Source organism: Tachypleus tridentatus, chromosome 4 (genome assembly GCF_004210375.1).
Source record: "Tachypleus tridentatus isolate NWPU-2018 chromosome 4, ASM421037v1, whole genome shotgun sequence".
Taxonomy (NCBI): domain Eukaryota; kingdom Metazoa; phylum Arthropoda; class Merostomata; order Xiphosura; family Limulidae; genus Tachypleus; species Tachypleus tridentatus.
In genome coordinates, this window is record NC_134828.1 from 86,344,888 (window position 1) to 86,372,452 (window position 27,565).

At 33.9% G+C, this 27,565-nt stretch overlaps 1 pseudogene across 1 annotated transcript in view; it reads left to right on the forward strand.

Moving 5' to 3' along the window:
- The first annotated feature begins 23,590 nt into the window (after positions 1–23,590).
- LOC143249618 (tyrosine-protein phosphatase 69D-like) overlaps positions 23,591–27,565 on the forward strand; it is a 309,369-nt pseudogene continuing 305,394 nt past the window's right edge. The window contains exon 1 of the transcript XR_013027869.1: positions 23,591–24,089. The product of XR_013027869.1 is annotated as a tyrosine-protein phosphatase 69D-like (transcript). The remainder of the gene's footprint in view (positions 24,090–27,565) is intronic.

The following is a 27,565-nucleotide window of genomic DNA, read 5'->3' on the forward strand; positions in this document are numbered from 1 at the left end:
CCATATAGACCGAGCTCGTGTTGAGAGAGTTAAGCATCCTTTTCAATGATTATTTATTTAACTAAGAATTAATGTTAAGCGTCCTTTTTAGAACAAATTAATTATAAATGATTTACTGAATTAACGATGCGTCCTCTGATTGCTAAATTTAAAACTATAACCTAATCAATTCTTTTGGTTATCCCTTCCTCTTCCCTCCTCGGTGCGTTACACGGCATCCTTTGGATGATAAAGTGCGAGGCTTACTACTACATCATTACTGTGGATGGTTATGACAAATGGAGATCTCACTGTTAGCCTCATAGCATAACTTTATATGCTCTCAAGACTATATCTTATTTACCTGTCTTTGCTAAAAATACTGCTGCGGAACGTTATAACAATTGGAAGCCCAACATCGAGAGAGGGGCAAAAATATTTCTTGAAGATTTACAAGAATAATCAAGTGATTCTCACAAATAAATTCGGAAATAAATACTCATCTCTCAAATGGAAACACTTTCTAAGTTTATCATTGCAAATTACGCTTGTGTTTGACAAATAGCGAGTCTTCTGTTTTTCGTTGAAAAAATAGCAGCTGCGTTATTAAACTTGCTTTATCTTAGAATCAATTAATTGAGAGAACTGAAAAGTGCTTTTCCAGCTTTATTCAAAGCCTAAACATGACAGAGATCGCTGTCAGAGTAGTTATTATACGCCATGAATTATGTCACAAAAAGCCACTATATATTACGTTTTCGTTTATCTGTATATTTTTTTACTAAATCAACTCGTTTAATGTCTAAGTACGTCTCTTTATAATTTATTCGAATATGTACAGGTATGCTAGGTATTCATCTTAATACATACGTGTAATAAATCATTATTCATTTTCTTATAGTTCCACAGTGGCCCAGGGGTATATTTGTTGACTTACAACGCTACCAATTGTGTTTTGATACCCATGGTAGGCAGAGCACAGATAGCTTGTGTAGCTTTGTACTTAACTACAAATATACCTTTTCTTATAAAATACTTTTAAAAATGTGTTTTGCAAAACGATAATTTAATCTTCAAGACAGAAAAGGTTTTTGATTTAAAGTATAATTTAGTGTTAAAGATGTAACAATATTCAATATATTATCCAAATAACTTATAAACAAATGAGTATGGAAAGATGAATGAATGAACAGAAAGGCAGACACACCAATCTATATATAGATTACCGCATGTCAATGCAATGAGAAAGAAGCCATAATGTTTTCTGTCGAATAAACAAACTCACACATTTAATGTGATATAAGAGACAGTTTCATTACTGTCGAATTTCAAAGGCTTGTTTTAATTTTACTTTAGTCAGTGAATTACAATTAATAATACTTAAAGGTGCATAGTGTGACATAAAAAACTATAAACTTTTCCACATTAGAGTTTCCATCTCTTTTTTGTTATGAGTTGTAATGAAGAAAATATTATAACACTTTAATGAAACTGCCAAATTGATCGCATCCGTGCCAGGCTGAAAAACATTTAGTAATTTATTTTTGTATAAATCGTCAGACGGTTGAATTCTATTGTTTGTGTTTAATTAATCTAGAATCAATTATGTTAATTTTTCTTTCAAATGCATCAGAATTTAACGAAATATGTTTTTTGCATGCGCTAATTTTTCCTGCCTTTTAAAAATATCAGCAAATTGTTACCTTGTCTCTGCCACTGTGATTCAAGCATATGGTTGAGATTATGTATGTTTTATGAAATGTTTCAAATGCCATAAGCAGGTTTCAGTTAAAAAAGCCATGGAAATAAATTCATGTAATAAGTTTCCATGGCAGCGTTTGTTTGTTTGTTTGTTTTTTGAATTTCGCCCAAAGTTACACGAGGGCTTTCTGTGCTAGCCGTCTCTAATTTTATAGTGCAAGATTAGAGGGAAGACAGCTAGTCATCACCACCCACCGCCAACTCTGAGGATACTCTTTTGCCAACGAATAGTGGGATTAACCATAACATTATATCGCCCCCACCACTTAAAGGACGAGCATGTTTGGTACGACAGGGATTCGAACCCGCAACCCTCGAATTACGAGTCGAACGCTTTAACACACTTGGCCATACCGGACATCACCTTTTGTCTTCTGGATGGAAATTTAGTTGTAAGGTCATGTACGATACATGAAGTTAAACAAGTACCATTTTCTATTATTAGTCAGATGACCTCTGAAGGTGACAACATCTCTTATAATTCTTGAGGAATGACTAATTATGTGTGTAGAGCACTCCACTGTAGTTAAATCTGGTGTTAACGACTGAAGGAGCTAGCGAGAGAATTATTATATCTGGAACAAGTTTTCAGCATATTCAGTTTTATAAAGTTTCAGCAAAATATGTTTAGAATACCAGCTGAGACAGATATAGTTTGTAATTTGAGATTGCCGAAATAATAATAAATTTCCATTTAAGGCAACTGTCCATTGTAGCAAGTTAAGTTATACTCTTAATCAATGTTTGTATCAAATAAAGATTGTTTATTGGAAATATACGTTTGTGTTTAGTCTTTATTTATTAATCCTGTTGAATCTCCCGTTATCAAGTAGACCTGTCTTATCGATATAAATGGAATTATTTTTACGTGACTCCTGTGGCGCAGCAGTAAGTTGCGGACGTATAACGTCAGAAACGGGATTTCGATACCCATGGTGAGCACAGCACAAACAGCTTATTGCGTAGCTGTGTGGTCAACTACAAACAAACATTTTTACCTGAACGTGCCACAGAGTAGACAAGTAAAGAGGAGCTTTTGGTGTCGTGACCACAGGTTATATTATTAAGAACATTTCTGTATTTCATCTGATGTGTGTACTGTTATGATGACAGGTTACATTATTAAAAATATTTCTGTATTTTATTTGATGTGTGTATTATTGAGACCACAGATTATATTAGTGAAAAGATGTCTGTATTTTATCTGATCTATATACTATCATGACAACAGGTTATATTATTGAAAATATTTATGTATTTCTTCTGATATGTGTACTGCCCTTACTTAAGTTTTTATTAAGTTCAAAGAGCTTCATTGTAAGAGAAGGATACTCTTCACAAAACGAAGAGCTTTTGAACAAGAGGAAAAATGAGTCTCTGACGAAAAGAGTTGCATGAGAGTAATGTTGGCGATAGGAATGCTCTCCTGGGTGTTGAACGTTCACTGATTCTTACGGAAGATAGTTGTGAACTGTGGTCTATCTCTCAAAATCGATCTCAGTGCAAGGGCGGCAGGGACAACCGAATGTCGTGACAGTAGTATGGTACATCATAAGTCCGAAATTGAGAAGACTGGTGTCCGTATTTCTCTCAGGTCCTTACTACCCAAAGCAGTCTCAGTTCGGGTCCAAGCTACAAGAGAGTAGTGAAAGACTGCAGTTGGCAGACATCTTCTGATAACAAAAACCATCTCACCTACAGGTACGACGAAGAGCACCTAATGGTGAGGACAGTAACCTATGTGACAGAAGTGAGCCACTCTGAGCCAGATAGTTTTGTGCCATCGTAGCCATAGATCACGAAGACACCTGAAGGCGACAGGATAAAGGACGAAATGCCAAGGGAAACTCGTTGTTCTGTCATTCTGGATCAGAGACTAAGTACTTTTTAAAAGCCAGGAGTCCCTAAAGATGCCTATAATATGATACCCAGATGCTTAAGTTATCTCCGCCAACACTTTCCCGAGAGGTCGTGGAAGATACGCTTGTTATACCCTCACACGTCCTTCTGAGTACCACTAAACAGAATCCTCTTCTACTGTTTAAGGGAAAATCAGAATAAAGAAAAAGATTTGAACATACTTTTGTCGCTTTTCACAATGATCCAGATGAGAGAGCATTAGAATTAGAGGCGAATAACAGCTCCAAGTGACAACTAAGACTCTTATGTCATCATTACCGATAAACTTGATGACAATTCATAATTTTGGATGATTTGTTGACGGGACTAAAAGGGTTTAGCTACTCTTGTTTTCGAAGCCATCGAATGGAGCGTACAATGAGATATGCCTAAAATCTCGGATGATGGATGATCAATTACTTAGCTAGAATGGTCCGAAGGTTTAATTATTGCATCTGACAGGGTGTAGCAACCCTTACTTTCTGAGCCATCAGCTAATGTTCACCATGCAATGTACATATTGCACTGCGTTATTTTTACTTAATTACCACTGTTAAGACTGGTTATGTGAGTAATTATAATATCTGATACATCAAAAGTTTGCACAGTTAGAGGTAATAGTTAGATTTGAAGCTAACGAGAGACCTTTTCGAGACAAAACGTCCATCATTTTGCAATAATATTTTTCTTAATCTAGCAGAGACGCGAGAGCTTAACGGAACATCTTATTAGAATCTTCCCAAGGTTTCCGAGCTATCGAGTAATGTTTGACGTTTAATATTCCCCAGCAATTTTATGGACATCCGACGTTAATGTTCGGGGTTGTATTCCCTTCAGTGGACACAACAATTAGTCTAATATGGCTTTGCTCTAAAACAAAGAAAAAACACATCGCCTTGCACTGTTGATATCACAATGCGTGGTTTTCAATTGGTTATCACATCCAGGACACCTGGTGTCAGTAAATATAAAGTCTAATACACTGAAACTTTTTCACGACTAATGATGATAGTTAAAGCTTCGAAACTAAGTTATTTGATCTCTTCAGTCAGATGAAATGTTTGGACTGTATTTTTATGACTACCATTCAATTATCATAAGTTAAGATGGCTTGAGAGATTAAATACAATACTTAGCTCATCAACAGTTGAAATATCTGAAGATAGCTGCTAGAAGTTAGAGAATTTGTTTGTTTGTAGTTAAGCGCAAAGCCACACAACGGGCTATCTGTGCTCTGCAACCACTGATATCGAAACTCAGTTTCTAGCTTTGTAAGTCCGCAGACATATTGCTGTGCTACTGAAGATTTAGAAGTTAGAAGACTCACTTAACTAAAAGAGAATTTAGCTCTTGTATTCCAAACTACTGAATAATATCATGTGATATTTCAAGAGAACAGATCAGTTGCTTCATCCAGCTATGTGGCAAAAGCTAGGTGTAGCATACCATACGGTCCTCACTGGATATATCTTGGCACTCCTTGTTATATATATTTATAATTTCCCTATATGCAGTGCATATAGTAAGTCTATGAATTTACAACGCTAAAATTATGGGTTCGATTCCCCTCGGTGGATTTAGCAGATAGCCCAATGTGGCTTTACCATAAGAAAAATACACACACACACACTCACACGCTTCAGGGTATATTGATATTTAAATTAGTGTTTAATCTTTATTTACTTTTAAAATACTTTGGTAAAAACAGAGCATATCATTATTAACTATGCCTGTCATGTTTCCCTGAGTGTAATCATTCTTACCTGAAAGTAACCAAATCTCTCAATGTTAGTATAACAGCCTTTGTTTAACACAGTAATTCCGTTCTTCCATCTCGTTTAATATTCACAATATCCTTGTGTATATACAACTTTTTTAAAGCTTTTAAACAACATTTTAATAATGTCATGACAAGGTTCTTGTAAATCATGAATACCCCACAGGTTTCTAATCTAAAGTCTATTGTTAATTCAAGTACTACAGTATCCCTGATAGTGCTTCTAAAAAAACACGGATGTGTCGTAATTTTCTCTTTATTGAACAAAGCGGTCATAATTTTTCATAGCGAAACAGATGGGAAGCCCAACGTTTCTGTAGATTTTAATCTTAATACAATTGAATAAAAACCCACCTATACAAAAGCGATTAATTAATTTTGTTCATCAGCTGAATTTTTTTATTTTCTTTCAACCCATCATGACTAAAATCCAACTATTTTGTTTGTTTGTTCAGTTTATTTTATTATAAACATTAGTTACTATTCTTCGCCCAAAGTATTGTATTCTCACTAAAAACATATATAGGGCTCAGGCATTATGCTACAGAGAATGAAAATTATGCCGGAAGCTCAGCCTTTTAACTTTTTTAATGCCTTTGTCCAGTTGTTTTCCTTCAGGAATCCGGAAATTAAATGAACCTCACGAAAAATAAATAAAAATCATTTTAAAATAAAAAATCGCTTTCTTTTAATTTTTAATTTGTAAATTTTAATTTAATTTGATATTGAGATGTGATTGCATGACTGATATCTTAATAATTAAGTCAGTCACGCTTTGCAACCGGATGCAGGAGGAAAGCAATTATTCAAGCAATACTGCGGGTTGTGGAGTGCATTTTTGAAAAAGGTTTAGTTTAGTTGTTGTTGTTTGTTTGGGACCGGCATGGCCAGGTGGGTTAAGGCGTGCGACTCGTAATCTGAGGGTCGCGGTTTTGCATACCCGTCGCACCAAACATGATCGCTCTTTCAGCCGTCAGAGCGTTATAATGTGACGGTCAATCCCACTATTCGTTGGTAAAAGAGTAGCCCAAGGGTTGGCGGTGGGTGGTGATGACTAGCTGCCTTCCCTCTAGTCTTACACTGCTAAATTAGGGACGACTAGCCCAGATAGCCCTCGAGTAGCTTTGCGCGAAATTCAAAACAAACAATTGTTTGTTTGTTTGCGTTTCACAATGTGGTAAGTGCAGATGCAGTATTAAGCATGTTCCTTGCCAGTTTGCTTACATTCCTTTTTTATTAGGGAAAGATATATTAACTACAAATGCGTTTTTTTCTCATTAAAATTATGAAATTAAGCACAAAGTTTTTCAATGAGCTATCTGAGCTTTGCCTCCCACGAGTATCGAAACCCGATTTATAGCGTTGTAAGTCCGCAGACGTACCGCTGTGCCACTGGAAAGAAAAGAAGATTTATGTCATCAAATGGAAAAGACGTTTTAAAATATTTATTTTTTATTATAATTATTATTTGTTTAAACAAAGTTTGTATATAAATCTTCTTTAGATGTTGAAAAAATGCACTCCTTCTAATGGAGGACTCTCTCTCGTTAATTTAGAATAAATGCAGCATTTAGCAACTACATTTAAATCACTTTAATCATTACTTAGAAGCATCTAGCTAACATCAGGAAACCTATGTTCCATGCGCAGGCGGCACGTTATCTCGGACAATGACATTAAAGAATGAAAATACTAGCGTGAGGCAATGACATTCATTCCTTCGAAACTTATGGCGGAAATATACGTTAATGATGAGAGGTAAGACGGCTTAAGAGGAGACGTCTTACCTTAAGTTATTCACCGTAAGGCGATCATATGTTATAAAGAATTGGTGAAGTTCAAATATTTTTAATTTACGGTCATATTCGACTGTCTATAATTCCTTAGATCAAAGCTGTTCAAAACAACAAAAATAAAGTCGTGCTTTTATGATTCATATTTGTGTCCTTTCGCCAGTGTCTTTATGCACGGAATCCCGTGAACTAATAGTGAAGTGTACCTCTCTCTGATGACAGCGTGTCATAACGTGTGATATATAGGAGTGACCAAACCCTTACGTACCATTGCCGAAAACGTGTTATGCTCACTTTGGGGCCGAGGTTGTGTTGTAATAGTGATGGTTCAGTCCAATTTCTCGTTCAAACAAGAGCAGTCCACGAGTAGATGATGGATATTGTTCAGTGGCTGCTCTCCCTCTAGTATATGTGCAGGTTATCCTCGTGTGGCGTTGCTCGAATGTTCTGAAACAAACAAACATTATAAACTGGACATTCTGTTCCACTATTCGGTCAAGTGTAGCCGCTTTGGCAACAGTTGTTCTAAACTTATTGCCTTCCCTCTGCAGTCGAAAATCAAATTCAGTTGTGAACATTAGGATTTTTTTTTACCTAACCTTTTAACCCATAGCGTGCAGATAAAGAAACAAACAAACGATCTTTTTTGTGAAAGCCAATTTACTGTCAATCATTAGTCTTTGATCTTTACCTATTGACTGTTCTTTGACGAGAAAAGTCATCTGCTGAGATATAGGCCAGATAAGATTCGGAAGACCGTTTCGACGATATTACTACATACAAAATATTATATCACATGAAGTAAATGGTCACAACTGGCGAGTATTAGATATCAAATTCACACAAAGCTTTTTTATATAGCAACATAGAAAACTTACTTTACCACCATGTTGTTTCATAGGCAATAGTGTAACTTCTCTCAATTAATATATTCCTGATTCTTCTCACTGTGAACGTTGTAACTGATACAAAAACTCCCTTTAATTAACTCTAGTATCTCAATGTTTCTCATAACAACATAAATTTGAAGAGTATTTTTATTTTCTATTGTAAATTTTAAATTGCTATATTGTTAGATGGTTACATAAACGCTTTGAAATTCTTAAAAACTACCAGGTAATGTGCCCAAAGAAAACGTACTTGAAGATTAACCACCTATGTTTCAGAGTGATTCATCACTTGAAATAATAACTCGATTTGGAATTGATTGCAACGATTTACCTTTTCTATGATAAGGAACAACTACAAACAGACCCTTTAACTTCTCCGTAAATAAGGGGTAAGTTTATATACACCTTTCATAGTCCTTTAAGGTGCTTCATGGCTATTTATGTGTTGTATTTGAAAAGAAAATAGATTCCATTGAATCAACTTGCATATATGTTTAGTTCTACGTGTCTCATTCTGTAACAAAGCTACTCTGGATATACGCTTGATTCCACGTAATGATTATTTTCTATTTCAGTGACATATGTCAAAATATTGCTTTAGAAGCAACTATCAAAACAACTATGAAATCTATACCTTTCACACGTTAACATGTCTTAAAAGTGCAATATAGAAGGTGTGATTTAAACCTACAAATTTTTGTTTAGTTGAGTAACCCCATAAGCATTTTATACCAAAATCACGCGATGCTCAGAACTTAACACACTAGTGGAACTACAAGAGATCATTTTAACTACATTATAACACAAGTATGTTTCTCGTGAATAAAAGAAACTATATCACACACGTGCATTCAGTTTCTAGTTTACGGAATAAGTTTATCGTTTATTAATGTCACTCGTTAAAAAAAGCGATGAAAATTTTCAACAAGAATGTTAATAGAAAGATATAAATAACCCAAAAAGCGAAACGGAACTTAATAAAGGATGTACATAGTGTCATGTTGATCCGAAACTAGATATGATTGAAAACCATGTTGCATTCGTCTCTAAGATCGATTGTTTTGAATTCCACTGTACATTTGCTTTACAAAAGCCTCCAAACTGCTCAGTGCTAAACTTTAAGTTTTATTACAGTAATATTCGGGATTCAATGTCTGCGGTGGATATAGCGTCACATGAAAGAAACAAACACAAAACTACTTCATTAAAATTCTGTAGGAATAAAACTTTTAAAAACTCCGAAATGTAACACGTGATTGATAACAACCACAAAAACAAATGTAAGTTGTATAAGTTACTTTAATATAATTAGGCTCTCATCCGCGGATCGACTCGTAATCTGAGAGTCTCGGGTTCGAATCCTCATCAGGTCAAACATGTTAGCCTTTTCAGCTTTGGGGCGTTATAAGGTGGCGGTCAATCCCACTATTCATTGGTGAAAGAGTAAACCAAGAGTTGGTGGTTGGTGGTGATGATTAGCTGTCTTCTCTCTAGTCTTACACTGCTAAATTAGGGATGACTAGTGCAGATAACCCTCGAGTAGCTTTGTGCTTAATTCAAAACAACAACAACAATTAGAGCCTGGTTGCCAAAACACGTTATGTTCCTACATGAGAACATTCGCCAGAAAAAAAAAAATTTAATCAGCTATATAGTAGAACATAATAGATTTCTTTCTAAAGTACTTTTACCATGATTTCTTCTGTGATCCTCAGAGAATTTATACTTTTAAAGCATTGATATATAGATAATTTATAACACAAACATCCAAGTTCTTGACGAGTTTACGGTTATTGTTGAAAACTGTGGTTAACTTTTAAGTTGCCTGTAGGCCTTGTTGTCAAGTGCACTGCCTATTTGGGTAACAACCGTTGAAGACAAATGATCCTATGTCACTTACATGGAAGAGGAGGAACGTGATGAGGTTACTGAAGAGAGCGGGGTATCGCGCTGTTGGATATTCTATCGTAACACTACAGAAAGATTTTATTTTACTAGGTCCACATTGCCCTTAGAAGCCGTTTGGGATTTTCTTAGCTGAAACAAATTGGATTCAAAGCAGAAATAAAAATCTTGATTCTGATGCCAAAACGCTATTACTGTCCACCAGAATTATTAGTGTATAAAGAAAGGAGCTTTGGCGTCCATTAAACTGTGGACTTTATTTTTTAATTTTGCGCAAAGCTACTCGAGGGGTATCTGCACTATCCGTCCCTAATTTAGCAGTGTAAGGCTAGAGGGAAGGCAGCTAGTCATCACTACCCACCGCCAACTCTTGGGCTACTCTTTTACCAACGAATAGTGGGATTGAGTGCTACATTATAAGGCCCCCACGGCTGAAAGGGCTAGCATGTTTGGTGCGACGAGGATTCGAACCCGCGACCCTCAGAATACGAGTCGAACGCCTTAACCCACCTGGCCATGCCGGGCCAAATTGTAGACCTAGAAACCCTTTGTTTATGACTAAGCGGGAAAAACGGTACATTTAATTGAATGTATTGAAATTAAACACTTCCATTTGAATTTGAAGTAAACTATGACAGTAAAGTTTTTAAAATTCAATCAGATTATATCGGATGTTAATATTCCAATGTTATACACTATTGATATTCTTATTACACATTACTGGTAACACTAAGCAATGCCAACTACAAGAGAATAGAAAATAAATCGTATTAACTGAAACATATTCTCCGTTAAATGACACACAAAATTAAGTACCTTTGACAAGGCTGAAATAGACACCAATTTCAAGTGTTTTAAGATTTTATTTCACTAACACAAAGTTAGCCCTAAACAAGAAATCTCACAATCATACATTTACAGTGACAATAAAAATTCATGGAATTATACGAATCACAAATACAAATTTCAGTTATGCCGCGCTACAAATCTCACATTATTTTATTTAAAAAATTATAATGGGTTAAAGTAAACAAGATTTACGTGCTTGTAAATAACTGAACACCAAGATAATTGTTTGATCATTTTTTCTTACCAAATATGTACATATATATTATATATTACCACAAAAATTTCCACAAATATGTTCTCTTTCAGTTTTTGAAACTGAAACAGGTTAAACAAGAGTTACTATTTATAAAAAAAACTGAGCTTGCGTTACCACTTTTCTTACCAAGCCAGCTTATGTTACGTGGTTTCCAGCAAGATTTAAAGAAAAATCATCCAGATCGTTAGTTCTTGACACACAGTTAAAAAAGAAATTAACACGGAGTTAATGCGTGCATTACGTTGCATGATTAAGTCATAACGAGGAAGTTTTGTCATCATCTATTACGTTTCGTTTTGTTATTAGTGTAGTTTGACTTCGAATTCGAATATACATGGTTTGTGTCCCGTTACCGCTTAAACGAATTCTGAACTTTAAAACCGAAAGTATGATATAAGAGCGTTGGTCAACTACCACTATTCAGTCAAATAATATGGTCAAACAACGGTCAGACAATAGTATCTCATTGACTGATGGTAATTGCTGTTGTTTGTTTTTGGTTCGTTTTGAATTTCGCGCAAAGCTACTCGAGAGCTATCTACGCTACCCGTCCCTAATTTAGCAGTGTAAGACTAGAGGAAAGGCGGCTAGTATCACCACCCACCGCCAACTCGTGAGTTACTCTTTTACCAACGAATAGTGGGATTGACCGCAACATTATAACGCCCCCACTCCTGAAAGAGCGAGCATGTTTGGTGTGACGAGGATTCGAACCCGATTACGAGTCAAATGGCTTAACCACCTGGCCATACCGGGCCAATTACTGTTGAATAAATGCTTTTACCTTAGTCTATCAGTTCAAAATTGACACTGCTCTTCCCTAACTGACCTATAATCCTTCGTTTTCCAATGTCATGAAGTACTCAGTAACGTATCTTCACTATTTGAGGATATGAATATTTTGCCTAAGAAAAATCTATTACCTTCTTCAGGAATCAGTGGTCGGTGGTATTATATAATCTACGTAAGGTTAAACAATAGCAAATGTAGTTCTGATGCATTCCGCACTACCACGACTTCTTATCAGCTATATTTTTCAAGTGGTCGTTTCAAAATCATTTCAGAGTAACGTGTTCAACCATTTGTATTAAATGTATAAACGTAGAAAGGGTATTTCTAATCATATGTGCTGTATTGTAAAGTCTCTGATGTCTAATTTTGCGTGAAATATATATAAAAATGTTTATGTTTCTCCCTGTTAATTATAACGTACTTTTTTTATTTCTATGAAATGAAGATGGATAGCTATTTCTGCAATTCTAAAATTTGCCAGTCGAGTTACTACACGTGTAATACTTCCAGTATTTCTTTTCAAAAATGCACAAGTTCACGAATTTTTATATTTATTACGCTGGAAGTCATCAGTCTACATATTTTTTTGTTAAAGTATGGGGCAGGAGATAATTGAGATTACAGCCTGGTGAGATAAAAAGGTTTTGGATTTCTATAGAAAAATCAATATGGTATTTTGTGGATAAAGAAAAAATTAACTCAGTTTCGAGGAAGCGACTAAACCACATTCTCTCCAAGAAATTGAAACATAAATCAATGTTTGGAAAGGAATGATTCCCATTCTCCACTAAGTTGGGTGACAAAACTTTAACCATATTTTCTAATGGTCTATTGCATCTACCATATATTTATCTTGACATATATTAATTTCCATTTAAGGTATATATATATATATATATAAAACGAGTTTAAAATTACTGTAAGAATTGGTTTGGTTTGAATTTCACGCAAAACAACATGAGGGCTATCTGCGCTAACCGTTCTTAATTTAGCAGTGTAAGACTAGAGAGAAGGCAACTAGTCATCACCACCCACCGTCAACACTTGGACTACTGTTTTACCAACTAATAATGGGATTGACTATAACATTATAACGTCCCCACCGCTGAAAGAGTGAGCATGTTTGATGCGTACTGTAAGAAAATATATTTTTCACATCAAGTACTGGTGGTTGAAGAATCCAATGCGTATTTAACATATTGTTACTTTAATATATATGTATCATTCATAAGTATTCAGAATGTCAATCCCACCGCTAGGATTTACAATGCTACAATCAGGGGTTCGATTCCCCTCAATGGGCTCAGCAGATAGCCTGGTGTGGCTTTACTATAAGAAAAACACACACAAAATGTTAAAAAATTAAATGTTTTAAAATTATTAAATATAATTATACAAACTAAAAGAAACGAAAGGGCCCAGGTTTCCAGGGCTTCTCAAAATGTTCGTATTTGTATTGTTGTGGAGGAATGAGGCACCAAGAGAAATCTTGGAATGCTTTAACAATAACAAAGGAAAACCGCATTTTAAACTTTAGAGGTGTTTACAGTTACATTTTAGTGAAGTGAAATTAAAAGTTCCAGATGCATAAAGGAAAATACCTTTGGAACCTTTTTATAGATAGGAAATTACATGGTGTGTTTGGGTTGCTTTTGGTGACGTGTTGCTCTCTATTCTAAGGCCTTCCTCAGATCCTTCTTTAACCTGAGCATATAAATCGAAACTTTGCCAAAAACATTGGGTCATTTTTCGTCCGTAAAATGATATCCTTAGAATCCCTAAAACAATATCTAACCCTATAATAAAGATATGAATACGGATCTACCTCTATCTCTTGAAATTATAAGCTTGTGTTAAGCTTTACGTTCAAATGTAAATTAGTCTAAGGATTGAAATAAAATTTCATGTGTTTTTTTTCGCACTGATGAAAAATTTTCCCAAACACCTAACTTTTAAAGCTTTTAGTAACATCACTTGTGACATATTCGTATTATAGGTTTTTAAATAAAATCAGGTGAAATGGTAAAACAAAACCAGGCAAATGAAAATTCATCTAAATCTTATGAAAAACCTAGTAACTATATCCTTATTATTTAGGATTTTATTACTTGTCCATAACTATCAATTATGCACAGCAGTTATCCATTTAGAAAAAAATCTTATTATTTTAGCTCCAAACTACACAATGGACTAACTGCGCTTTGTTTACCCCTGAAAACCAAACCCCAGATTTTAACATTACAAGTTCGTAAACTTTCCACTACCTCACCAACAGACTGGACGTCTAGAGAATATTCAAAATTTTAAACCACTTTGATCATTCTCACAATGACTGCTATAGAATAGATGACTTCGCAAAGCAGAGAATATTACAGATAAATTATCCTTCGTGATAAACAATTATTACTTTAATACAAGAATTTAAAAGTCAATTTACAGTGTTTTGACTATGTGATATTCATCAGAAACGTGTAAAAAATTGATTAATGAGTAACTTACAACGTAAAAACAGAACTGTTTTTACAGTGTTTTGACTATGTGATATTCATCAGAAACGTGTAAAAAATTGATTAATGAGTAACTTACAACGTAAAAACAGAACTGTTATATACGTTTATAAACATAGATGATATTCATAGTTGTGCCAATATGAATATTAATATTGCCTCCTATAGGGGATCACTCTTGCTAAAACAGCTGTATTTTCCCTTTATTCTACTTGCTTACCGCTTGACTGGATTTATTTCACTTCATTAATACCTTATCCATGAAACGTTAACCGTCAATGATTCCGTTTACTTCCACACAAGCACACGCCATATGGACTTATTGCTACTACATACATTTATATAGCATATAATTTACTTGAATTCTCCGGATAACCAAAACTTTGCGAATTTCAATTCCAGTTTAACGAAACTAACGAAATGGAGATCGTGTTTGCTGCGGAAGATCTCTATCTCCACGTCTCTCTTCAAATTGGGAAGGCTTCAGTTTATGTTATGATTACATACATTGAGGTATACAGCCATCCCTAACCAGACTGAGGAAATCTAGATCGACCGGAAATTACTTTCTGTTCTGAACGAATTTTTTTTTCTTATTTGGGGAGTCGTACTAGTCTGATTTCGTTTTGTCGATTTCCTCTTATCAGACTCAGGAGAGCAGTGCATATGACCCTGTTGAAAAATCACCTCGTTCCGATATGTGCCGCCAACTTTGTTGGTTGGACTTACTCATCATACTGAATCATTACTGTCGTCTTGCTTGTCTCACACACGTCTTATCCACATTTAATTCGCTTTTCTTCAATAGCCATTGGTTTGTTCATACATTCTAAGCCTTCTGAACCAGTCCGTGTAAAACATTGAGAAGGAAACGATATTTTTAACAGGCATCGCGTAAGGAGCCAACATTTATCTTCTTGGGTTCAGATTATGACTTCTATATTTGAAAAAAAATACTGGTTTATATAATTCTGACAGCTATAGTCACTATAGCTTGTTGTTAGATTGCTAAACTAGTGCCTGTTATTTGAATTGTTTTATAATTTGTAAAATAGAATATATTCTTATTTAATTCGCGTTTTTTTATTTAGATAAAGTAACTGTTTGTAATAACACTAATATTTTGTATACGTTGGTTTTTGATTCTCATTATTTCATTAACACGTGAAATTGTTGAGATACTTTCAATGTTATTCGGTTATATAGCAGACATAACAGAAAGAACTGCTACGGTGCGTGATTACAACCCAAATGAGGTTATTAGTCATTAATAAAAATTGAGATATGACCAACGAGCCCTAGAAAAAACAACTGTCAGGAAACAAGTTATGAAAGTGTTTTATTTCAAAAGCAAATAAATAAATATTAAGAATAATAAATATTTTTATTTCTGAGCTTTCGAGCTCGTATGTCCTGTTGTGTTGTAGTCTACAGAGCAAATAATTCTTCTAGTGACATGGGCACGTTTTACTGACTTCAATAGTACAAACTGCAACGTTAAGCGTCCCTCTTGTGACGTCAGATAACACACTACTGTATATTGGTACAAGTAGTTAAAACAGATGATCCCTCCAGGAGAACTTCGTCCCCTTTAGGAAAAATTTAATTTCAGTGAGAGGTCCTCCTGTGGGACAGCGGTAAGTCTTCAGCTTTACAATGCTAAAATCAAAGGTTCGATTCCCTTCCGTGGACGAGGCAGATAGCTAACTATATGTGGCTTTCTTATAACAAAACACACACTCAATGAGAGAGTCTTTTAATGTGCTCTTCATACTATTTAGTAATAGTAGTAACCATAATTTCCTAACTAATGTAGCATCATTTATTACAAAACGTTAATATCAAATTCGGGTGTATCAAAACAGTATTAGCTTTTAAAAACTCAACAAGCAATATTAATATTAGTTCAGATGTCAAGCAATAATTATTCTGCAGTTTTTCGTGTGAGTCAACTGAGAAATTTTCTCTTTCTGGTTCGAATTTACTCTCTTGACCCCTCGCTATATTCCTGTGTTCCTCTGACCTATTTGCATCTCTTATACATCTCTATAGTTACGCCCATTGTTGTAACTCGAATACACATAGTTGTAGCTTGGACATCTATTACTGTAATTCAGACACCCTTGACTTCAAGTCAGATACCCATGGCTGCAATTATGACATCCATCGTTGTAACCCTGACAAACATCTTTCTCAATCGAACATCTTTGCTTGTAGCCCAGGCATACAAGGTTGTGACTCGGATAATACCCGTGGTTATAGCTTTCAGTTTCATTTGTTTCATTAAACAATTTGATTACAACTAGTAAGCACTGACGAAGTACATAATTTCAGATCAAGCTATAATACCAGATTTCTCATGTTTCTTCTCACTTAAGGCAGATATACGTTGAATTTTCACATTAAAGATGCAACAAATTTAATACTAAAGAGTAAAGACCAAAACGAGATTCAATGAGACATATATACAGGTATAATTGCACAGGCATGCAAGGTTTTATTGTCTTGAAGTTTTCACATGCTCTACAGTAATTCCTGCACGCTGAATCCGAAAATGATATCCTTTCTTCTCCATCACGTACAGATTTTTCACAAAACGTCACATGTACTTTTACATGACTGAATCATTTTCATTAACATCTGGTCACATTTTACAATACTTTAAATGTCGACAATCACTGGCTATAGATTTCTCTTGACCAATCGCGACCTGAGAGTCCTATCGATCGTTCTAGAACTCATGAGAAACACGTCGCCGGTATATAAACGGTTAAAATACATCACGTGTCATTTCAATGTAGTATTTGTTTGTGCCTACACTTTGACTTTTTTTAAATTTCAATATTACTTATTCGTCGTTATGTTAACTTAAGGTTGATAAATGACCCAAAGATATTCTCTTATATTTAAGGCCTGGCATGGCCTAGCGCGTTAAGGCGTGCGCTTCGTAATTTGAGGGTCGCGGTTTCGCGCCCGAGTCGCGCCAAACATGCTCGACCTCCCAGCCGTGGGGGCGTTATAATGTGACGGTCAATCCCACTTTTCGTTGATAAAAGAGTAGCCCAAGAGTTGGCGGTGGGTGGTGATGACTAGCTGCCTTCCCTCTAGTCTTACACTGTTAAATTAGGGACGGCTAGCACAGATAGCCCTCGAGTAGCTTTGTGCGAAATTCCAAAACAAACAAACTCTTATATTTATGGTAAATTTGTTATATAATTAAACTAAGTGTTTTTCTTCCCAATCTATAAAGAATCCTCACATGGTTTAAAAAAAAAAATTAATATTATTTTCAAAATCTGCATAGATGAATTATGGAAAATCCGTTATTAATACCAAAACAACCTCTATGAAGTTTAGATTTACAGGTCTGTGTTACTTTAGCTACACACTGGATATCTTTAACGCACTTAAAACTTAGTTAGCCCTTGATTTTTCGGAATTCAGTATAAGTAACATATTTTTATCGTAGAATTATTAATATATATAGCATGTTATTTTTCCGAATCTAGGTAATTAGTCAAAAGAAAATGTTTACGTTCTTCAAGTATACATTACAGAATATATGCTGTAAAATTAAAAATTACAAGTGCCATTGGTAACAGGTTTTTTTTGTAATAATCAAAAAAAGTCAAATGTGCTAAACCTAAGACTCTAAAAAGGTTAACAGTGTATAGATTCTTGTTTTTAATTCAAAGTTATCTAATATAGAAGCTTTTCTTTATTTCGAATTTGTTTAACTCATAATTTCTCTGAGGCCTTTACTATCACCTGTCATTGTACATAATTTGGTTTATAAATTCTAGAGGTTTTTAGTATATTCTTTGTTCTTTGTTTTAGATTCAAGGTGACTTTTTAAAAAACCAAAACCAACATATTTTTTATTCTTAATTATTAAAACAGTCAGCAATTAGCTGTAAATCTTAAACACATAAATCATGAAGTTTCTTTGAATTGGATTAGGATGTACTGTATAAATTTGTTTCACGAATCCAAACAAAAATAGTAACAAAACAGGAGTTGTCATGACTTTATAGATACAGTTTTGTAACTCAACAAAACTCTCAAACCCTGGGCCCGGCATGGCTAAGCGTGTTAAAGCGTGCGACTCGTAATCTGAGGTTCGCGGGTTCGCATCCTCGTCGCGCTAAACATGCTCGCCCTTTCAGCCGTGGGAGCGTTATAATGTGACAGTCAATCCCACTATTCGTTGGTAAAAGAGTAGCCCAAGAGTTGGCGGTGGGTGGTGATGACTAGCTGCCTTCCCTCTGGTCTTACACTGCTAAATTAGGGACGGCTATCACAGATAGCCCTCGAGTAGCTTTGTGCAAAATTCCAAAACAAACAAACAAACTCAAACCCTGAAACTACACAAAGTTTCTAACATCTTTTGTGAAACAATATTCTGAAAAACGTATAAATAAGCTTGTTACAAGTTATCAAAATAATAATAAGACATTTGTCACTAGCATCTAAAAGCGTCAACTGAAATATAGAATATGTGTTTCCATATAAATGTATACACAGACACGTGATTAACAAACGACCCGAACATAAAATATATTACAGGCATATCAGTATTTATAATATCCAAGACTAGCATATAATGTCATTATACTAATTTTATGGATTTATTTTATCACACCAGATCATCATTCAGAAACTAACTGCTTGGTTGAAAAGAACAATAACTTATCCTTATTAGCAACACTTAGTAAGCATCAATTGCAGGAAGGAACCAGTCATCAGATCGGATGCTTGAACTAACCGAATCCAAAGACTTGTATTTCGCCGCCTCTTTGTGGAACAACAAATATTTGCGTCTCTTGTTATGAGACAAAATTTAAGTTTTCTCATTCTTCCCCATTTTTCTGAATTTACGGGAAGATTAGGACGTTAAAGTCCCTTTTATATACTTTTTTTTTTTTTGGTTGGTAATCTTGCATTCCTCAAAGCTAGTTATGTCAGATATTAAACTTTATCTGAGTCTGCTAGAAAGTGCGTATTAGATAGTTCATAGGCTTTGATGAATGACCTTAATATCTCTTTATAGGGGCAACTAAAACACATATGAATGAATTAAATTATTCCAGTGAAGGAAAAAACCACTGAATCTTGCTATAGACACACTATGTGCAATCAGCGTTTGGAATTATTACAATAGGGTGATTGTAAACGTTAAATATAATTTATGTTGCAATGGTTCATAAGACTACGTTTCATTAAACAGTATCAACATGCATTTGTTATGTCCAAACAATGTGAAAATCTCCTAAGATAGATATAAAAATCATGTTTTTAAATAGATTGTTTGTTATCCGTGAATAGCAAAAGTGCTTTTGCCTTGACTTGGTATAGACTGCTTGAAATTCGAAAATTATTGTGACTAAACTGAAAACGTTAAATTTAAGTTACGGCTCCCACGCAACGTTCTTAAAAGTAAAACTTTTATAAATGAACACTTAGTGCTCTTTCTGGGTCTCAGGTTTTAAAATAACAACTTCGAATGTATTGTGCCGATTTTATTCGTATATGAAGTAACCAACAGTATCATAATACAAAAGATTGTGTCTAAAAATTTGAGAAATGACAAAAATTGGGATATTACAAGGAAATTAAAAGATAATAAAGTAAGATATTTATCAGTTACGAAATTATTTACGTTTTCTAAAAGTAACCTTAAATTAAATAGTTTCTTATTTGAATGTTTTACAGCAAAAAAAAAAAGAAAGAGAGAAAGAGAGAAAACGATGCCGAACGTTGTGATATTTTGCAGATACATTGAAAGTACAAGAGAGAGACAATAATTGTATGTACAAAATATTTTATAGTGACTAGATGGCGCTTCTGTGAGAATTGTGAAAAAAAAAAATCAGTTATCAGAAGCTAGACTGTTAGAGTAACCAAAGAAATTAATTCGGTTCAAGGATTTCAAGAATCTGTAGTTCAAGGTTAACAGCCTTAAAAAGGTCTTAAGCAATATATAGATTTGCGAATTTATAGCGATGTGCATATATTAAACAACTCCTACGTTAGTAAAACTATAATAATTCATATTAATTATTAATGTTCTCGCAACAGTCTTGAGGTTACGTTTATCATTATTATTACTACTCTCAAATACAGGTACTGAGAATGTAATAACACATATTTCACTAACAAAGTTCTAATTTTAGGCAAACTCACAACGCTTAATAAAGATGTTATGAATATGAGATTGAACTATATGAGCAAGAGATAATTTACAGCTTATCATTGGCTAAAATTACTCTGAAACCTTTATTGTTAGGTTATGGTACTTGATAGTTCAACAATTTATCAAAGTAGTTAATAGTCCATTCATAATGATACCTTACGAGCTGAAAAGCACCGTCTAAAAGGCTCGATGAAAGTGCATTTTAATTTACCTCTGCGTAAATAACTAATATTGGCTATTTTTAGGAACTTTAAATTATTAACAAATCTATACTTCAAACAGACCTTGCGCTTGTTTTACATCTGAGAATAAGTTAGTTTGGTGCAACTTTCGTTTTTAAAACGGTTGATTGAAAATTATGAATGAATATTTTCAGTACACATTATTTTATTGGGGCAATCGTGAAACTTCAACAAAGTTGTATTTGCGATTTACATTTATATATCTATAGGCTTAACATAAAATTGTACGTTCGGACACGGGTTGTTTCTGAGAAAACCCACATTAACCTAATTACTGTGTCCACCGCGGGCATCCGAACCCAGACTTTAACATGAACTTACCGCTTTTCGCCAGTGGTCAAACTTACCGTGTCTTTCAAAAGAATATGCAGGATTATTATTGTTTAATGAATGGTATACAATTAAATAAAGGCTAACTCCAGATACAATAAACACAGTGAAGGATATGAAAAATGTGCTTAGTCAGAAAGTATATGCTGTTTTGTGTTTATTTAATCAGCACAAAAATTAATCCAATGATTACGTCATGTAAAAAAAAAAAAGTTTGTCGCAATGATTCATCTGTGCTTTGTCCACATCAGGTATCGAAACCCGGTTTCTAGCGTCGTAAGTCCGCAGACATAACGTTGTGTCACTGAAAGTATAACAAAGTAAAATATAAGTCATGTTTCTTAGTGCAGAGGAAGGTAAATTAGACGTTCTAGTTTGTCTTGAAATAGTCTATAGTAAAATAAGTTTAACATTCTTCCACATATGCCAGAAGAAACACTTTGATCGACAGTGCTTATACTATAATCTAAGGTAATTTCTTAACGCCTTAAGGTTTTTGAAAGTACTATTCATTATCTTATTTGTTCTTACTTCTTTCCCAACAAGTGATTTATGCAGTTGGTCCCGCCCATTTGTGGTTACTACATACTCTTCTAAAAATTGATAGATCGAACAATAGGTTTGGTAACACGAGATTTCTTCTAATAATTTTTTTTATATTAGATGTTGGTTTCATCTCACTCTGTTCAACGACTGTACTCAGCTAAACACGAATATAAATGAAAGTTCGTTCAAATATCAATGATCAACAAATAATACTGAAGACTACATGAATTAAAACATTTTAATTTGTACTACATACAACATAAGGTGAGGAATGAAGTGCATTATTAAGTGTTTACGATTATAAATTAACTATAAAAAATTTAAAGTATCTGAAAAACTAATGACAGCTATTATTTATATCGAATTAATTAGAGTGTATTTAACACCATGATGCTATTTAATAAAATTTGTTATTAGTACAATCCTACATAGATGAATAAAATACCGGATTTTTGGTATATACGTATGTAAGCTTACCACTCACCTACAGAAAGACTTCAATGAAATATAAAGTAACCAGATGGTTAAGGCGCTCCACTCGTAATCCAAGGGTTGCGGGTTTGAATCCCCGTCACGCCAAACATGCTCGCCCTATTAGCCGTAGGGGTGTTATAATGTGTCTATCAATCCCACTATTCGTTGGTAAAAGAGTAGCCCAAGAGTTGGCGGTGGGTGGTGATGACTAGCTACCTACCCTCTAGTCTTACACTGCTAAATTAGGGACGGCTAGCGCAGATAGACCTTGTATAGCTTTGCGTGAAATTAAAAAAAACAATATAAAGTAGAAAAAAACGCGCAGAATCATTGAAAGGTCTTGTTACTCATAACATTTCTTACCTTAATGTTAGATAACTACTTCTAATTACTGTTTTTATGTTGTCACCAGTTGATGTTAAAATTATTGACAACATAATGTCTAAGCAATTCTCAGGGTCATAAAATTTTTCGCAAATTAATATTAAAATTATTCACAAGTTGATGATAAAACCATTTGTGTCAAACACCATTCACAAGGTAATAATAAAAATATTCGCAAGTTCATGTTAAAACTATTCAAAAATTAACAGTAAATTTCATTCACAAGTTCGTAATAAAGTTGAAGTTAAGAATTTTTTCACAAGTTAAAGTGAAAACCATTCTTAAGTCGATTTTACAATCATTTACAAGGTAATATTAAAACTTTTCACAAATTAATGTTAATTCTATTTCCAAATTAATGTTAAGGTTAAAATTTTTCACAAAGTATTCGTAAAGGCATCCATAAGTTAAAGTTAAACTTAATTATACGATAACGTTAAAATCATTCACAAGTTAGTATTACAATATTGTTTTGGGTATTGCTAAAACTACTTACAAGTTAATGTTGAAAATAAAGTTGTGGTCAGTGATCGAATTCGCGTTTAATATCAAAGTTAGAGCCAATTATCTATACTAATTCTCATCTGTACAGGTCAGATTGTCAGATAAAAAAAAAACACAAACGCAATAAGTAGAAACATAAAAACCGTGAATATCTTGGAGTAGGTGCTGTCTTTCAGCAGAAAAAGTTTTGGCTGTTCCGACTCATCGACTCATTTAAAAGTTTTCTGTGTTTCTTATTTGAATTATGGGTTTACTTTTCTGACTCTCAAACAAGTTTTTCTATTCATATTTGAAGGATTCCTTTTATAATATAGCCTTTAAAAATAACAAAAGCTGTTGTTATTTTATGTATTTTTATGACTTAAAATAGTGTGAATAATATCCTTAATAAGTATTAATTTAAAAATTAATAATTCGACTAAATATTAATTTAAAAGATTGTCTTTGGATGGCGCTTTACTGACCTTGAGTCAGTATCACTTCTCACCTTCTTTCTATCTTGTTGTTTCACTAGATGGCGCCCTGTGTTAACAAAAAGAGTGTTGGTGATGTAGCTACTGATTCACGTACAGAGCAAATGTACGCAGTTGGTTCACTGAGGTATTTTCAAGACTCATGTGAGCGTGAATGTATATAAGTGCTCGTTCGTATAAACTCTAAACTAACCTGACTGTAAAAATTTACTCTCTGATAATTCTAAAACTAGTACCAAAGAATAGGCAAGAAAAGAAATAAAACGATATAAAATTCTTTTTTTTTCATCTGTTTTATGATCTTCGTTTGGTATAAGTGATTCTTTTCCCAAATAATAATATTTGACTTGAAGGCCAAGTTTAATTAAAAACCGTTTTGATCTTTTCAAACCCAAAGGCTTATTTTCCAGTCAGAATTTCACGTGTTTCCTTCACAACGAGATGACGAATCAGAAATCATTAAGAAAATCTGGTAGACGCTATGAATACTCTACACTTGAATCAGTGTTTCTACTGATGTTTCTCTCTACCGCTGGTGAGTGGATGTAACTTTGTTTGTAATTTTCTGTTTTTTATACATTAGTAGTAAATGATTACAAATTTTTGTATATCTCGTCTTCATGTTGTCTGTTGTAAACAACAAAAAAAGTTGCTTTTCCGTGTCATAAATTTTCTGTGACTTTCACATTATAGCCAGATCTCTGTTAATGAGTATTGTTTCCAATTGTTCGACTTCCCTCATTCGGGGATCACGAAAGGTGAGATCCCTAAGTAAAAATGTACACGCATTTTTTATAGTAAAATACTTTAAATTCAGGTTTGAAAATAACAGTTGACTAGTCTTGATTACGAACAGTTTCCTTCTTTACTAAAAATACGTCTGGTAACTTTCATTTTTCTAAAAATATATTCTGTGTATAAAGTGAGTGCAGTATTAGAAAACCAGTGTTAAAATATTGTATTAAAGTAACATAATAAGAATATTAGTAGTTTTTCTTTCTATTTTCTTGTTAGATTTAAGGATATCAAAATTACCTTTGATTCACATAATATCTTAGTAAAAAGTGTTATTATAACATAAGATTCGGTCACGATCGAATACTTCAGAATTTTTGTTACAGATTATAAATATTATGATCTGAATGTACTTCACTGGTTCTTAATTTTGAACTAACTATTTAGAGGTATTGGTATGACATGCTTCTGGAGTGAATTTCTCTTTATAATATTTTTAAAAAATGGTGTAAATTACTTCTGGATATAAAAACTTGACTCGATCCATGAATATGGAAGTGTTTTAAAGAGTGCTTAATACATCTACGATTGGATAACGTGTACTCGCGTATAGGTGTATTGTTGTTCATGTCTTCTAATATTTTACGTGTAGAGAAAGGTTTTTGTGATTTCGTGATATCAAAATCGCAAAGATTAGGAAAGGTTTATATGTACTTCGTAATGTTACAGGGTTCACGATTTTGGCTTTATCTACTGCAGAACCGGATTAACTCGTCTTAACAGGGCTGTATGATAAACTTAAAGTTGCTACGGTGCTAAGGTTGAACTGCTTTAACCTCCATCAAGACCTAATTCTTAAACTAAAATTTCTAGAATTACACAAAACAGCATAGATTTACGTCTGTTAATATCTCTTCGTAACTTTTTAGTTCTGTCAGTGTACCGACTGATAACAGGAAACGTTAGAGAACTCACAACTCAAACTGATCCGGCTTAATCTGAGAAAATATTGTGACAGTTGTGTAACACTACGTGCAAAACTCAATGCTTATCATTTTACGGTAAAGTGATGTTTATCTACGGTTTCTCTGTTAAGTTTCAGTAAATGCGAATTAACCAATAAATGAAATACTTTATTTACAGAAAATATATCTATTGTTAATCACTTAATGATCTGAATTTTGTGTATGAGTGAAAATGTTAGGTAAAGAGTTCACAAAAGAATTATTAGCTGGTTACCACATATAAAAATTGACGAAAACCAAAGAATAAAATGTCTGTATTCATAGGTTTTAAACAGTTTTTAATCTTTGTTTCCTTTAGCACTTTAAAGGTGTTCTTGTTAAATGGCCCTGGGACAATAAAAGGTCTTGAACATTTTAGTGTATTAACAAACCTAATGTAACAGAAGATATTTCTGGCTATTTTACAATGAGATAAGACATTTTATACTTTAATTATTAAAGATTCTGGCAACGAGCTTAACTTCTTTGATACTTGCGACTTTGTGAAAACATATTTGTATCTTTATAATTTAAGTTTTTGTCTTTTTAGTATTGAATATTATTAATTATTATAACATGTCAGCATCTACTTGGCATTAGATTCATGTCGATTTCAGTTTCAAAACTAAAAACGCGTTTTCGTTATTAAGCAGTAATAAGATTTGTCTGAAAAATAATTATCCACGACATAAACAACTCGTTAAGTCATATTAAAACAAGCTGTTAGGCCAGATTTAAACCGCTGTTAGATTAGATTGAAATACGTTGTCAGACTAGATTGAAACTGTTGCTAAGCTATGTTGAAACTGTTACTTACTAAAGAAATTTTAAAACCGCCACATTTTTTTGCTAATTTTAAAATATTTCTGAAGAAGTAAATATTGAAAGTAAACAGATTCCACTTTCTCCTGATATCAGTTTGCACTTCTTTGAGAAAAACGTTATCAAAGCCAGTTAATTTTCACGTACTCTGTAATAATATACCTGTAGATTAATTAAAAATTGTTTGTTTTGGAATTTCGCACAAAGCTACTCGAGGGCTATCTATGCTAGCCGTCCCTAATTTAGCAGTGTAAGACTAGAGGGAAGGCCGCTAGTCATCACCACCCACCGTCAACTCTTGGGCTACTCTTTTACCAACGAATAGTGGGATTGACTGTCACATTATACGCCCCCACGGCTGGGAGGGCGAGCATGTTTAGCGCGACGCGAGCGCGAACCCGCGACCCTCGGATTACGAGTCGCACGCCTTACGCGCTTGGCCATGCCAGGCCTGATTAAAAATCAAAGAGGCCACCATTCCCAAGCGAATGCAACAGGGCTCCTCTACATAAATCTCACAAGGTCAATTTTGGGCACCATAAAAATCGAAAATTGTCTATGTTATTGCTATGCATCTGCAAGAAGGTATATTAGTACCAAATCCCATATAAGTTGGTTGACAAACACTAGAATAGTAAATAAAAACGCCAAATTAAGCTTTCCTCACTGAACAACTGAGGAAAAGACAAAAATTCCAAAATAGACTGTATCTCTATTTGGGATCTGCACGTGAATTGGTCGTAATATTGCAGCGAAATGGACCAAAATTCCTAAAATTATGTTTTTATGACATTTTAACCCTGAAATGAATAAAAATTGACATATCTTACACTTTTGAATGTATATCCATGAGATCCGTAGAAAAGTATCTCTGAACTAAATCCCATGTAGATTAGTCAAAGTATGACCTAGTAACTGACTACCCCCCAAAAAAAATTCTGCTCTTTTTGTGAGCTATGGTCCCCTAGAAACTCAAACTTCGATATTTTTATATGTCAAATTGTTGGATGCATGAAAATTAATATTTTCGCAAACTTCTATCTAGATTGTTGTGAATATGACAAAACAGGAGCTTCAAATATACATGTTTTAGTTGTTTGCTATTTCACTCTCTAAAATCCTTTAAAAGGTCTAAATTAAAAAGAGAGGAAGGGTTCTGGGCGTATTTGACAAAGTTATAAATCTGCCAGGTTTCAAGTCAATTGAAAAAAAGAAATTACTTTTAATTTTAAAATGTTTGGAATAAGAAACAGCATGAAAACAGTATGTTTCTCTGCCGAGATATAAGAATAAAGATATTAAAAAATGAATTGGCTACGTTTGTTTAAGAAGAGTAGAGAGAACGTAAAAAAAGTCTCTTGTCTCACTAGCACTGTTACATGCATCATGAAACTGTAGTGATGCGTGGAAACGTTGTTAAAGCTCAACGATGCAACAGAGGTTGACTTCT